Genomic DNA, 17500 nt, shown 5'->3' on the forward strand with positions numbered 1-17500 from the left:
GGTGCCAAAGTGTTTTTTTAAACAGTGAGTGATATTCCGGTTGGGAATGGGTAAGTGTTACCTTTACTTTAGCCAAAGGGATGGCTTGTTTGATATCTTGTAAGATGTTCCATTTTATTGACTTTGTCTTTGAACTTGTGTGTGTACTTACCGGGATGTGTTCTGTATCTTTGAAACAGACGGATCTGGAAATGCAGGGGGACAGAGTTCCCAGTGGGGTGTGGATTTTTTGGTGACTTGACATTGTACCGTTTTTTTGAGTTAGTCTGTAAGACTGGATTACTTGGTAAATTGATTTATTTATTCTTGTTAATAAACGTTAGTGTTATGATGCAACTCTCATTTTTATTACCTGTTAGAATGGAGAGAAAGAGGTGGAGAGAGAGAGAGAGAGAGAGAGGGATTGCTGGATTCCTTGGAGAGAGAGAGAGAGAGAGAGATAGGTTGTGTGTGTAATGGAGTAATGGGGTCTGCCTTCCATTTCGTGTCCACGCTTACCTTATGAATACTGGGGGTTCTTCCCCCATGTTATATATATATATATATATATATATATATATATATATATATATATATATATATATATATATATATATATATATATATATATATATATATATATCGAACCACTATGAATGCCAAGACAGTTAAAACTTGCTTTGCACATAACTCGAGTAGTTTTTGCAATTTTAATTTTTCCCCATCAAATAAGTTAATGATGCTAGTGTTAATTGTCAATATTCCTTGAATAACTTGAGTTCAATACATCTTCAAACCACAAGTTAGACTGCTTGGTATTGTACGCCATTTCGTCATTGTCTTAAATGAATTGTAATTGTATTTTAATAATTTACTTAAATTTATAGCTATCTAATTAATTATTTATCTATTCATTATATTTTTCATTTTCTGGTAATCGATCTCTTCTTTCCGTTTTTTTTTTCACCTTCCGTTACTCCTTTCTGATGAATACCATAATATTCTTTGGAAGCTTGAATTTCCAGTCAATAGCCTCTGTGGGGTTATTCCATACGAATAGGGTTCATCCTCTAAATAATAATAATAATAATAATAATAATAATAATAATAATAATAATAATAATAATAATAATAATAATAATAATAATAATAATAATAAGTCAACACACAGACTACGTCAAATGCATGATCTTACACTGACTTCCTTCCCTGTGCTTGCATGCACTTCAGGGAGGCGAACTTGAGCGCATATTTGCATGCGGGCGCCAATGTTCCCATGTAGGCATTGCATTAAAAACCTCCACAAATTCTTGTGTTTGTCGACGCAAACAAGTTCGTGGAATCTTGTCTTTCATAAATGAGTCATGAGGAGGATGAATTTTCTCACTGTTTGTCTTCTTTGGGTAAACAAGGTTGAAGTTGTGTGGTCTGAAAGAAGAGGAAGGCAGCAGGTTTGGTGTTTGCCTGGAATGCAATCAAGGGACGAGAACTGGTTTATTGTTAATAATAATAATAATAATGATAATAATAATAATAATAATAATAATAATAATAATAATAATAATAATAATAATAATAATAATAATAATAGAATGGCTGGCTGGATGCCGTTGAGTTTATATTGTAGTTTCTTAATCTCTCGAATAAATTTTTTTGTATAAGCAGGTAAATTATATAATAGCTGTCCAAATTTCATTATAGCCTACCTGTTTATTAAAGTTTATTTGGAATTTGAAGAGGGTCTTCTACCAATAATAATAATAATAATAATAATAATTATCATTATTAAATCTAATTAATTAATTATTCATTATTATTATTATTATTATTATTCTTATTATTATTATTTATTTATTCTTTTATTATTATTTATTTATTAATACATTGAATAATAATATAGAATGAGTCCCTCAAATTAGGGCAGTGGTATTAAAACATTTGCTGTTTCAACGACATTTAAGTTGTAGAAAATCTTATAATTATATTCTTCTCGTTTACAGCAATTATTTGTAATAACACTAGCCTAAAACAAGGAATCTTCCATATTATTATTATTATTTGAAGGTAGGAGACCATCTCTCAAACCTGCTTTGTTAAAGAGAATGTCAGCATCAGTGGAATTGATTTTATATATGGTCTTTTCAATTCTTCTTATTATCTTCTTCTCATCAAGGCAGATATTTGCTAATAAATGGCCGATGTTCATATTCTGGATAAGGAAATAACTTCTGAAAATATGAATTTATTCATATGATAATTAAAAGTCACGTTCGATCCCCGTAGAGTTCGCAAATTGCAGAATCTAGAAATCAGGATTTGTTATATTCTCGTGTGTAGAATCTTCTTGGTCGTTTTCTAAGGGCGTAGCGGAATTCCAACGTTTCCAACCGTATCATCGGTGTTTTAGTTGGAATATGGTCATTAGGCGGTATTTCTGGTGTTCCGGGTGCTCTGTCTTGTGAGAGCTGAATTCTCATTGGATGGATCAGGGGATTAAGTACTTGAGTGAAGCCGTTTCCCAGAGTGTCTCCTACGTTCATATCATTATAATTTTTTTCTCTCTCACAGTCATCCTATCCGACTCGGTGGCTTTTATAGTGTGGGGTTCCGGGTTGCATCCTGCCTCTTGAGAAGTCCATCACTTTTTTCACTATGTGTGCTGTTTATAGGAGCACACTCTTCTACATAAGTCCTGGAGCTACTTCGGCATCTAGTTTTTCTAGATTCCTTTTAAGGGATCTTGGGATCGTGCCTAGTGTTCCTATGATTATAGGTACAACTTCCACTGGTGTATCTTATATCCTTCTTATTTCTATTTTCAGGTCTTGATACTTATCCACTTCTCTCTCTCTCTCTCTCTCTCTCTCTCTCTCTCTCTCTCTCTCTCTCTCTTCTACTCTGGTGTCTCATGGCATTGCGATATCTAAGTGATACTTTCTTCCTGGTCTATTGGCATGTATCAACCTATCTGTTCTGATGCCATAATCCCAGATCTTTGCTTGATCGTTTTCTATCACTCCTTCAGGTTGGTGTTCGTATCACTTATTACTGCAAGGTAGCTGGTGTTTCTTGCACAGGCTAGAGTGGGGGGCTTTTGCTACTGAATCATGCCTCTTTTTGTACTGGTTCTGTGCAAGTGCTGGACATTCGCTTGCTATGTGGTTTATGGTCTCCATTTTTCACATTACACTTCATGCACATCTATCGTTCCTTGGACATATTTGGTTCTTAGTGTTTGGTCTTGTGCCGTATTTAGCATTCCTTCTGTTTTCTTCTTGAGTTCTCCCCTCTGTAGCCATTGCCATGTTTCATCGCTGGCCAGTTCTATAGTCTGTTTCATGTACTGTCCGTGCATTGGTTTGTTGTGTCATTCCTCTGTTCTGTTTGTCATTCTCCTGTCTCTGTATATTTCTGGGTCTTTGTCTACTTTTATCAGTCTTTCTTCCCATGCACTCCTTAACCACTCATCTTCACAACTTTTCAGATATTGCCCCAGTGCTCTGCTCTCGATGTTGACGCAGTCCTCTTTGCTAAGTAGCCGTCTCCCTCCTTCCTTTCGTGTTATGTATAGACTGTATGTATTTGCTCTTGGGTGTAGTGCTTTGTGTATTGAAATGTGTTTCCTAGTTTTCTGGTCTATGCTGCGGAGTTCAGCCTTCGTCCACTACACTACTCCTGAGCTGTATCTGATTACTGTTACTGCCCATGTGTTTATTATTATTATTATTATTATTATTATTATTATTATTATTATTATTATTATTATTATTATTATTATTATTATTATTATTATTATTATTATTATTATTATTATTAAGAAGGATTTAAGCTTTCTGTGGTTTCAAGTTAAATCAATAAATTATAACATGAATTAAAGAAAATATTAATTTTATTTCTAAGAGGAAAAAAGAAGCGAATGAAAAACATTGGGAATTGCAAACAAAGCTAAGCAAAATAGCCAGTTTGGAAGAATGAGAAAAGAAATTATCCTATATTCATTAAAATACAAATTAAAGCAAACTGAACCTATTGACAAAAATGAAAATTGGTTAGAGTCAAAGACTAGATAACAGAATGTGGACACCAGTACTGAAATCAGTCACGCATGAGACAGACTAAAGTCTAGGAGTCTACCTCTACATCACGCCTAACCGCCCCCCCCCCCCCCCCCGCCTCACCCCTCTCAAAACGGCGGCAGGTAAAATTCTATATCATTTTTCTTGCGCCAGAAACTTCCATTGGTCTACTCCCGGGAAAAGAATAATAACGAAGGTAAATTCATTATCTTTAAAAAAATGAGAAAAAAGAAACGGCTCCGTAAAAATCTTCCGTGGAGCTGAAGAGATCTTCTCCTCATTGGATTTTTTTGGGAGAGAAGAAGAAAAAAAGTCATATTTCCTTCCCTTGCTATTGTCGGGTGAAAGTATTGCGAGAAATAATATCGCCTTTACCTGCTACTGCGAAATAAAAATGACAACTTTTATTCTGTTTTTTTTTTTCATTCCTTTGCTTCAGTAGAAGAAGAATTAATTACATTTGCATGATGCCATTAAATGCAATTTAATGCGGTGGTTGGGGGAGTTTATTTAAATCAAAAATAGAATGTCCCATACTGGCCAAAGACAACGATGAAAAAATATTTCTAATTAATTTAGAGGCATAGAAAGATTAAAAGATGAAAAAAGTAATTTTTTCAGTTTATCTGAAAGTAGGTGGATAAGATGGGCTAGATGAGAGAGAGAGAGAGAGAGAGAGAGAGAGAGAGAGAGAGAGAGAGAGAGAGAGGTCAACGATTTCATGTATAGTCCTCAGAAGAAGAAGAAGAAGAAGAAGAAGAAGAAGAAGAAAAGAAAAGGAAAGGAAGGAAGAAGAAGAGGGGAGGAGAGAGAGTAGATGAGAGAGAGAGAGAGACATATCAAAGGTGATATGTCAGATTTCCACTGACGTCAGTCAGTGTTTGGTCAAAAACGTCTTCATCTTAGTAGCTTCAGCTGGTGAATCCACGCAAGCAATAGATAAGTAAAAAATGAAAGTTTATAAGTATCGCACTTATTCTCAACAGCAGCAAATGAATAAACTTGTGCAAATATATAAACTCTTCCAGTACGCTTCTTCTTGAGATATTCAAGGAATGAAATCTCCACAATATTTTCAATATTGAAGCATAAGGAACCACCTAACCGTCATATTCTTAATGCAAAAATATTCTTTATTTAAGAGAATAACTAAAAATTGCAAAAATTATTAATATCTAAAATAAAGATCCATGATTACAAATTCATCAAAATATTCTACAGATATAGATAAAAAAATCCAATCATAGTAGTATTACAAATAGTAAAAGTTGTCTATGAGAAATAAACACAAGGATAGTCATGCTTGTGAAAAAAAAAGTCTTATAAAATCATCTTCGTCGGGAAAAACACTCTAAATTATTTAATGAAGTTAATATTTCAAGGGCCTTCCTTCCGCCTACTCCTTGGCCTCTGAATATTGAATCTTGGGCTCAGGTGACTCTCGGTGATTCTCTTCAAAGTTTGAAAGATTAATTACCAGATACTTTGGAAGTTTCAAACGAAACTTTGGGGAGGGTAAGACGCCGCTGGTCTATACTCCAAGAATGCTTCTGCAAATTTCGAATAGAAATGGAGATATGAAGCATAAAGGAATCACTTAGATTTGTGTTGGTTCATGGGAAAGGTCCGCTTACATAATGAGATGGATAATAAGCTAAAATACCAGATTTACATAAGAGCAAAATGAAACATGTTTCTCATGAAGTCTTTAGAGCATAGGACTATAGTAGATTCACATCAACCGTGCATTTGACGTCTAGGCCAGTCCCCTACGACGCTCCTGATTGGCTGTTGATAAGCCAATCACAGGGCTGGAAACTCTCAGTCTCTCGAGAGAGTTCACATAGGCAAGATGTATGTTCCACCTCTCCTGAAAGACGTATCCCTCAGGAAATGAAGAACATAAATCCTGCTTAGGGGAACTCTCGAGAGAGAGACTGAGAGTTTCCTGCCCTGTGATTGGCTTATCAACAGCCAATCAGAAGCGTCGTAAGGGACTGGCCTGGACGTCAAATGCACGGTTGATGTGAATCTACTATAGTACGAAATACATACATACATACATACATACATGTAAATAAATTCTGTTAAAACAGGATACGTCTCAAGTATGAAAGGGCCATTAAAAGCACTCAGGTTTAAAGCTTAGGACTAAATTTCGGTGGACTCACTTCCACCCTTCTCAAGTACTGAATGACGCAAGGAGTTTCATTTACGAAATACATACGTACTGGAAATTCGGTACTCATGTCTTCATTATTATCAATTTGACTAAAAAAAACTTTAATTTAGTAGATAAAAGAAATAATCTTTAATGGCAGCACAATGACATTAAAGAATTTCTTATTATCAGAGGAAATGGTGTTAGAAATCAGAAAGGATTGATATTTGTGTCCGACTGTGGGGAATAGCCATTCGGTCGTTAGCTTCACTCGAAGTTTTCTATTTTTCTTAATAAGTTAAAAGTAAATAACTTAATGCTACTTAGTATAGTAACTATTAACGTTAATGATAAGTAAAATGAATAATAAAATTAAACTTATGAATTAAATTACTTAAACTAGTAATTGCCTAATAGGCCTTAAGTTCGCGCGGGTGTAATATGTACCTGTCAAAGGTAAGAAGTAAATTACCTCGGAGGTTACCACAGCCACGGCGAACAGTTACAGTAAGAGTTTCTCATTAGCAAGGCCGGCATCTACATTGTAATAGGAAATTAACCCAGAACAAAACTGAACGTTCTAACTCCAAGACAACGACAATTTTGGAATACGTCAACGTCAACATTTGTGATAAGTTCTTTACATTATTACGTATCTTTGGCCATGTCTAGGGAAAAAGGTAATGTACGGCAATGTCACAAAGTTTTATTAGTGGATCTACTCTTTAATGTAAGTTGTTTTGGTTGTTGAATAATTGTTTTGTTTATTAAATATAAGTAAGATTGAAATTAAAATAAATTCCAATATAATTCCAAAATTGCCGTGTATTCCATATAATATTTCGGAGGTAATATGTGTTTTATCGTTCGGTGAAGTAAGTGATTTTTAGAAACAGCTAACTGGCTAACTGTCGCTTGGTATTTCGAATGGTAACCAATTATGGAACTCAAGTGCGACGTAATTAGTAACTTATATTATGTATTATAATCTATTTCATGTTCATATATAATGTACTCGGTAACCCGTAAGCATCGATAACTTTAGGTAGGGTGTTATCTTTTAAATATTTGCAGGCTATTGATACTAAATCTATTAAGTATAATTAGTTAATCATGTCTGATAAAGAGGAAGAGTTTGTTAACCCTATGAACATTATATCATCCTTGAGGAGGATGCGGGGAATACACAAACGGAAGGTAACTATTTACTTAAAGAAGCTAACGGAGCTTCATGGTGATAATAGATTAACTTCTTCCTTTTGTAAGACTCAAATAACTGAAATCGAAAAAGAGATCGAGCAGGTTAAACACTTTGATGAAAAAATTAATAATGTTTTGGAGACACATGAAATAATGAACAGTAATGAACAATATTATAATGAGGAGTTAGATAGTCAGGCAGAATATAGCATTCAGGTTAGTATAGAGCTCGACCAATATGAACAATACATAAGTGAGTTAAGTGGGGCTTCTAGCAACTTATCTGCCGATAAAGTTTTAGAAATGATGTCTAGAATGAATATGTCTGATGGGAAACCCCCTCCTTCAGAATGTGGAATCTTTAGTGGAGAGGACAAAGATAAATTTGCTTTCAATTCATTTCTTAATCAATCAAAATCATTGGGTCCAGAAAAAATCTGTCGATTCTGCCAAACAAATATATTTACAATGGGTACTTAGGGCTATGCCTTGAAGGTAGTTAAGCATTTGACTATTTCTGACCGTAACTACCACTTGGCAATTGAAATGTTAAAAGAAGAATTCCTTGACGTAAATTATATTGTTGACGAGACTTTTAAGAACCTTTTGAGTGCTGCACCAAGTGCTGAATATGATCAAGAATTCTCGTTGGTGAAAGTTTACCTCAACGAAATCAAATCCTATCTGCATGAATTGAAAGCACATAATATTGATTTATTGGAAGTGGGGTCCTCTGGGCATAAATTTGTAAGTCATATAGTATTTAATAAACTCCCCATACCAGTAAAGAGAGAGTTGGTTCACAAAAATAAATACCAATTATCCTAATATATCTGATATTCTTTCTAATTGTAATGAAATTATCAAAACTTTATCTAAAACTGTTTCCAATAGAAAAAAGACCCTCACTAAAACCTCTAGTAAACCTAGTCCTAGCAGTTCATTTAAACCTAAAGAAAATAAGGTAGGTGTAAGTACGATTCAAAATTTTAAATTTGCAAATAAAGTAACTAAATTAATTTGTAAATTGTGTGCAGCTGAAGGCCATACTTTGGGAAAATGTGTTAACTTTAATAATTATAATGATAAATTGGCCAGACTGAGGGAACTTTCACTATGCACTAGATGCGCTGGTTCAGGGCACGAAGACAATGAATGTTACGGGAAACAAAATAAGTTAAGGTTTGAATGTCTGTTGTGTAGAAAGAGGGAACACATAACTCCATTGTGCCCTTCTTTGAATAAAGCCGAACTAACTACTAAAACTAACGTAAGCTTATGTTTTGCTCAAAGAAGTTTTGATGCGTCTCACATTTTTACCCACTATGACTTTGTATTTAAGAAATGGCAAAAAGGCTAGGAAAGTCAGATGTTTGTTTGACACTGGCAGTCAGCGGTCGTATATTTCCGAATCTGCAGCTAAAGATCTTTGTCAGGATGTAGAGGCGTGGTATGCTTTGGAAATGTGAGTAAGCACATATATAGGGCAAGAAACTAAGGGCTTTAAGCAAATGTCCACTGGAATAAATATAAACAATAATTTAATATTCATACCTTTATTAGTTGACAAATCGCTCAATATAAACTTTGAAGTGCCCGGCATGAAAGTATGAAGGTTGACATGTTGTTAGGAATAGATATAATTCAGTTTTTACCTTCGGTAACTTGGACTAAAATGTTGGGTGGAGCTTGTTTAGTCGTAAATAATAGAGTAGCTGCTGTAGGTAATGTGTTCAACTTTTTGGATGAGGCAGAGTAGAGCTGTTATGGACTCCATAGTTAATAAGAAAACACTGAATGTTAAAGCAAAAAGCGTGATAAATTTAGTAATGGATCCTCTAAAATCTTATTTCAATCCATTAGAGCATATATTAGAAGACAGTGAGGTAGACAATGGACTCGAACACCTTTTTAGTCTTGAATCCTTGGGAATAAAAAAGTGTGAAAAAGAATTGGTCTCCTTTGATAAAGAACAAATTGACAGATTTAGAGAGGGGATCTCTTTTGATAATGGATTTTATCATGTAGAATTGCCCTGGTATACTGATAAAATTGACAGCGTCCCATCTAATCATTTTGTTTCACTTAAGGTATTAGACAGAATAGTAGAGTATCTTGGTAAAAAGGGTCTCATTGACAAATACCAGGAAGTTTTTGATAAACAACTCGAGGATGGTATAATCGAGGAAATTAAAGTAAGTCCTTCTGACTATCATAAGTATATATGGATTCCCCATAGACCAGTTATAAAATTAGAAGAGCAACTTACCACAAAAATCAGGCCAGTATTTAACTGTTCTTTAAAAACTTACAGGGAATTGCCTTCACTTAATGAAGCAGCTTATCCTGGATAGTATTTAATGGGCTCAATACTGAAATTGCTCTTTACTTTAGAACTAATAAATATGTAATGTTGAGCGACGTCAAACAAGCTTTTTTGATGATTAAATTAAAAAATGAAGTGGATAAAAATAGATTTTGTTTCTTTTGGAAACGGGGAAATAAATTAGTATCTTATCGCTACAAAACAATAGTTTTTGGTTACGCTTCTTCACCTTTTATATTAAATTTTGTTATGAAACATCACGCAGAAAGTTATCCTGATGATAAGTGTAAAGAAATATTAACTAATAACTTTTATGTAGACAATCTTCTTGTAACTGGTAACACACTGATGAAATGAAAAATTTGTATAAGCAAGCTAATGATAGGATGGAACATGGGGGCTTTATCGTAAGGTCTTGGAATTCCAATTGTGTAGAGTTGAGAGAAGAAATGGCATCTGATAATAGACTTGTTGAACATTCTTGCGAAGAGGATAAAGTATTGGGTTATAGATTCAACGTAAATAATGATTCTTTTAGTCTTGCGCCTTGTAAAATAGACCCAGAAGCAGACACAAAAAGAAAAGTATTGTCACAAACTTCTAAAATATTTGATCCTTTGAATATAGTCCTTCCTGTAACAATAAGAGGCAAAATTTTAATGAGAAAAATATGGAAATTAGATGTTGGTTGGGATCAAAATTTACCTAAAGACATTTGTGGGGAAATGAAAATTATTAGTAGAGATTTTGAAATGTTATCTGAACTTAAATTTCCTAGAGAGTCCCTTAATGAACTAGACTCGTATGGTCTTCACATTTTTTGTGATAGCTCTGTGGAGGCCTATGGTTTTGTGGCCTATGCGGTTAATCAAAATGATAAAAGTTTCTTATTTGTTTCTCCAAATTCTAAATTGGCTCCACTGAATAAGAGAAATGAGCATAGTGTCCCCACTTTGGAACTAATGGGAGTAATTCTAGCTTTTAAATGTTTACCTTCTTTACTAGAAGCTTACAATAATATAAATTTTCAATTCATTAATATTTGTGTTGACCAGAGAAACTAAAATAAAATCTAAATTTGTTAGAAATAGAGTACTTGAGGCAGATGGTCTTAAAGTTGAAATATCTAAGCTATTTAAACTACCTGTCTTATATCACTATGTAAATAGAGAAGAAAATCCTGCTGACATGATCACCAGAGGTTTATCCTATACTAAATATTTAAGTAAATGCTATAAGAGAAAGGCAAACCAGAGACAATTCAATGGAAATTGAGGTAGAAACAGGCAGTATAAATAAACCTGAATCTATTCACGTTGAACAAGGCGAAAGGTCTGTAAGACCCAAGAGAAAGGCTACCGAAAGATTTGAAACAATGCTAAGGGAAAATTTAGATAATTTGTAAATACTGCTTTTCAGTATATTATTTACTGTAATTACTAATAATCAAGTTTTTATTTTGACTAAAATGCTACACACTCGAAACTTTTTCAGTGTGAGGATATACTTTATTAAATGCTTTATTCTTTAACTTTAAACAAGGATTAAGGGCATTGCAAATAATTACTTTCTAGGTAATAAATAAATAAAACTAAATACGTAAATAAAAAGTAAAATTAGGAGATAGCCTATAGTAAACTAAGCTAAGTTAAAATTGGTGTAAATATTTAAATAAAATGCTACACTTAAAATAAAGTGAAGACTTAAGTTAAAATGCTACACTTTTAGTAACGTGAGGATGATACTAAAGTAACTTGGCCATACTTTATTTTTAGCGTTGTTGGAAATAATTGTTTAACACAGTAGCCAGATTTAAGGTGGCCTTGATAAATAATGTTTGGTTAATGAAGATATTCATTGCAATTCTATAATCGCAATCCTTTGTGGGGAGTATGTTAGAAATCAGAAAGGATTGATATTTGTGTCCGACTGTGGGGAATAGCCATTCGGTCGTTAGCTTCACTCGAAGTTTTCTATTTTTCTTAATAAGTTAAAAGTAAATAACTTAATGCTACTTAGTATAGTAACTATTAACGTTAATGATAAGTAAAATGAATAATAAAATTAAACTTATGAATTAAATTACTTAAACTAGTAATTGCCTAATAGGCCTTAAGTTCGCGCGTGCGTAATATGTACCTGTCAAAGGTAAGAAGTAAATTACCTCGGAGGTTACCACAGCCACGGCGAACAGTTACAGTAAGAGTTTCTCATTAGCAAGGCCGGCATCTACATTGTAATAGGAAATTAACCCAGAACAAAACTGAACGTTCTAACTCCAAGACAACGACAATTTTGGAATACGTCAACGTCAACATTTGTGATAAGTTCTTTACATTATTATGTATCTTTGGCCATGTCTAAGGAAAAAGGTAATGTACGGCAATGTCACAAAGTTTTATTAGTGGGTCTACTCTTTAATGTAAGTTGTTTTGGTTGTTGAATAATTGTTTTGTTTATTAAATATAAGTAAGATTGAAATTAAAATAAATTCCAATAATGGCGAGACACTCTTTCCTTCGTAATGAGTAAAAATTAGGATCATGATCCCTTTTTTGTCTGACCACTATTGCACTCGTGGAATTCAAACATTCTTTTGCAAAAAAATACGGGGGACCAACGGATTTTTGAGAGTAAAATCCACTTTTTATGTCACCGTCATTGAATGGAAACTGGTGTCATGGAAACACTCTCTCTTTCTCGTTTTCTCTGGTACTTTAAAAAGCTTCTCCTCTCCGACGAGAACGTGGCATCAAAGACTTTATTCAAGAAAATAAAATTAGGCGAGATCTAATTAAGGAGCCAATTCGATACCCATCGTTTTTCTCCCAGCGTCGCCTAATGAAGGTTTGATGATCGTTGGACATTGTCGTCTCGATAGGCTAGACAAGTCCAAAGGTCCACAACAGTAACCTTTTTGTATACATTACATGTATATGTGTGAATATAAGTACATGTATACATATGCATGTACACATATATTTACATACGCTGATACATACATACCTGCAGATATGCTTATGCACATAATCATTGACGTATGCACATATACATACACACCTAATTAAAGTACACACACATATATTTGTATGTAAATATATATACATAGTTAAATATAAATATAATATACATACACAAACACATATTTATGGCATTTTTCACATATCTTGGACGGGTTTTTAAGGCCAAACGACACACGTTTAAACAAAATGAAACAAACTGCTACTGGCAACTAAACCTACCCTCGTTCGTTGCGGAACATTCTGGGGAGTTGGCTGAAAAAGCAAGCTAGGCAAATAAATTCCCGTAGTTACAAAAATATACTTTTGATGTCCCAAATCAACTAACATTAAAATGGAATAAAATCAATTAATAAAGTGGAAAAAAATTAATTAACTCTGACCCCAAAATACTTTTGATGTCCCAAATCAACTAACATTTAAATGTAATAAAATCAATTAATAAAATGGAATAAAATGAATTAACTCTGACCCCCCCAAAAAACGTTAAACTATCGTTTTCCTCTCAAAATCATATTTAAGTAAGTTGCCCCTCTTATCTCATTATGTCCGACTAATCATAATATTTTAATAAGTCAATAGAAGTCTTATAGAATCCATTTTTCTATATGGTGACTTCGAATCCATCTTATTCGATGGTTCTGCAACACCTTTTCCAGGCGTGTTCCACGCTCTGTTACAACCAATCAGTGAGTCCTCTCTTAGCACTTATCCCCCCATAATAAACGTCATATCCTGTTCGTTACGAACACACACAGACACACCCTATGTTGCACACAACAAACACCGGCGCTCCATGCCCGAAGTCAGTGCTCTTCGAGGCGTCATCGACCTCAAAGTGCATTGGTAATCTATCCTGTCCTTTTTTTTTTTTTATTTTATTTCAGCATCTTCGAGGAATCCAGCGATTGCCTCAAACCATCTTGTCTCTAACCGGAAAGAGCTGAGATTAGGAATCCACTACCGTGCCTTTAAGACACATATACATATGCACATATATATTTTCAAATACACAAAGACATGTATGCATATAAATACATTTACACATACATATTTATATGTGAAAGTGTATAGAAGCTCACATATATGTGCATGAACATATGTATATGTACATGTATATGTATATGTATATGTATTATTCGAGCGACAAATGTCCTTTATAATCAAATTCGCTCTACCCCGGAATTAATATATTTTCATATATGTAATTGGAAGGGGAATTTTTTAGTTGATAATAATTTCGTCCTCTTGTGGGTTCGAACCACCGCCCAGCGGACAGAGACGAAATCAGGACGTCAGTGTTGTTATCGATTTGGCTAACAAGTTACGTCACTGACGTCCTGCTTTCGTCTCTGTCCGCTAGGCGGTGGTTCGAACCCGCGAGTGGCCGAAATTATCATACCGAAATTATCATAAACTAAAAAATTCCCCTTCGGTTTACATATATGGAAATATATTAATTCCGAAGTAGAGCGAATTAGATATTAAAGGATATTAGTAGTTCGAATAATTTATATGAATCACGGTGATGGGATAATTATTCATGTATATGTATATGTTTATGTATGTGTATATGTGTAAGGGTAGGGAAGCACACCAACAGGTAAAGGAAATCATATCTATTCGGCTGCAACCAACCATCACATGAGCAATAGATTGGGCACAGCCATTTAATTAACAAGCATTACCGGAGAGTAAGCCATCACCGCCATCTTGGTGTAGGATAGAAACGCCAAGCCAGGCTCGTAATAGATGGGATTTTGAATGCGCTCTTATCAAATAATCTGTGATCTAACCTACTTAGGAATAAGATAAAATTTTGAAACTTGACATAAGAAATTAAAACCTTAAATTAAGTTATGGACGCTAACAGTATCATTCAAAACAGTAATAACTACGTCTTTATATTTTTCACAGTTAAATAAAGTTGAAATATTGATATGAGTTTTAAATCGTGCCTTGAAAAATTTGCTCCGAGATGACATTCTTTTTATTTCGAAGGCAGAGACGCCACCAAAGCGACAAAGTTCGAGCTAAAGAGTTAAATCTTTTGAATGATATTCTTTGAAAATAACATCTTGTGTAGTTTGGCTAAACCAGCAGTTAATAAGAGAGTTTATTACGAGATGTCCTACCTCTCGCCATCAGTTTCGTGCTTAGTACTGTTTTAACATTTGTTAACTAATCAACCAATCACATCAGTTGTATCACATCAATTATTATTATACAGAACAGCCTGAAACAATGAATGCAGTGTCATATTCGTTGTGAAAAGAGAACGGCAATTAGAAATAAAAAAAATACCATTTAAAGGAGAAAACATTGTTTGTCCTTATTTCAGTGACTATTGTAGAGTTTCAAAGCTCAAAGGCTCCATTATTAATTCAGGTTCAATTCGAATAAAAAGAAAATTGAAATCATTAATGCATTGATAATAATACCATTCTTCCCGCAGGCCATCAATAGAAACTTCGTTGTTAATTTCAAAAGACACTAAACAACTAACAAATAAATAATTTAACATAAGCTTTAGAATACACCAATTAAACACAAGTTTAATCCGACACAATCAATTCATAATATGAATTATGTTTTGTCTTTTCTCGATAATGGAGCCTTTGAGTGCTACAATAAGGACAAACTGCTGATGGATGAAAAGGAGTTACGTAGCCTAACGGTCCATATTAGCGTTGATTTTATCGGTCATGAATAATCATTCTGCCTTTTTTCTTCCTCTTCTTCTTTTTAGAAAAATTGTAGTAACGTGAAGAAAGTGAAAAGACAACTTCGTTTCAAACTGATACTTGATACAAATGTTTAATTCTAATAAAACAAAATGATTACATAAAATTCGTCTCGTCTTATCAAAAATGACCTTATGAAATAAAATAATGAACTGTTTCAAAATGAATTAAACTATTAAGTAATAAATATCATTACTACAGAGTGCAGTGTAAGATAAATGGATAATGCTTATCAAGATCATTACAAATCATCACAAAACATCAAAGATTAAATGAGGCTGACATTAGCTTCTTACTTACCCAGAAAAGTTAGTGTCTTTATTAAATGATATCTGCTTGGCTGGCTAGTGCAGAAAGCATTCGCCACTAGGGCGACTCATCCCGGCAGCCGCCATCTTTGTGTAGGTAGCGTTCACAGATTGGCTCCGCTTATCGGATCCTACTTATGCCCAACCATTGTCCTTAAGACATCGTTGGTTGCAACGTTTCGAAGCCAACCAGGAGGCCTCATTATAAAAGTAATAATACCTAACTAGCGCGATAAAACTATGTGACATATATTAAAATAGAAATTATCAATTACAATAAAACAAAAAATATATCTATCTTAGTATAACCAAACCACTGAGCTGATTAAAAGCTCTCCTAGGGCTGGCCCGAAGGATTGAATTTTTTTACGTGGCTAGGAACCAACTGGTTACCTAGCAACGGGACCTGCAGGTTATTGTGGGATCCGAACCACATGATATCGAGAAATTAATTTCTAATCACTAGAAACAAATTCCTCTGACTCCATGTTGGCAGAGCGTGGACTCGAACTCGGGACTACCGAATCGGTTGGCGAGCACGCCTAAAAACACTTATCGAACGAGGAACTACAATAAAAACAGCTAAAAATATGAGTAAGGACCAACCGTTTATTACAGCGGCAGAAGGAGGGCTAACCAGAACCGAAAAAAAAATGTAAACAGTTCACGAGAGATAAAGAGGTGTAGACGTGACATGGTTTTCAGTGACGGACCAGTTTATCTTAATAAACAATGATTCATCAATTGTTAAAAAGGTTATGATTGGAGGCTCTGCCCAGAACATGAAAAGCCTTTGCACTGAATTGACTATTTGCATTGAAAGGCATGATCCCTGACGCTTGAAAGTTCAGGGTTTGAAAGTTTAGTGCCGGTGCTAAAACTGACAGTTCTCTGGCTGTCGATTATGACCCTAGGTTACTTATGTATCGATCCAGTGCAGGTTCCCCGACTACATCTAGGATAAGTAAACTTACAAATAATGATAATGAGGCCTGCTGGTTGGCTTCGAAACACTGAAACCGAATAAGTACGAATTCCATGACCTGTTGCTGTGCTTCCCCTGCCTTTATGGTATTGCTAGGCTTGGAGAAACCTCCGCTTGTTGAATATGTATAGTTGTATAATGTATATATATATATATATATATATATATATATATATATATATATATATATATATATATATATATATATATATATATATATATATATATATATATATTATATATATATATATATATATATATATATATATATATATATATATATATATATATATATATATATATATATATATATATATATATATATATATATATATATGTGTGTGTGTGTGTGTGTGTGTGTGTGTGTGTGTGTGTGTGTGTGTGTGTGCGTGTAAAATTATGTATTTATCTCTGTATGTATAAAATGTACACGTTACATACGCAATCATATAAATTTGTATGGTTGTACATGCATATGTATACGTGGTGCATAGGTAAATATAAATATGTATGTGCATATTATCGATCTAAATCCAAATATAGTTTTTTATTATCAGATTATGCTTAGAAATTTGTTATAATATGCTAGATTCTCATTAATTTCTTGTCTAAGACTTAAAGTGTTTAAATACTACTTGACAAAAATTATATAGGCCTATCCGTGATCATATTTGACGTCTCAAGAGTTCTAATTAATTATC

Source organism: Macrobrachium nipponense, chromosome 32 (assembly GCF_015104395.2).
Source record: "Macrobrachium nipponense isolate FS-2020 chromosome 32, ASM1510439v2, whole genome shotgun sequence".
NCBI classification, from domain to species: Eukaryota; Metazoa; Arthropoda; class Malacostraca; order Decapoda; family Palaemonidae; genus Macrobrachium; species Macrobrachium nipponense.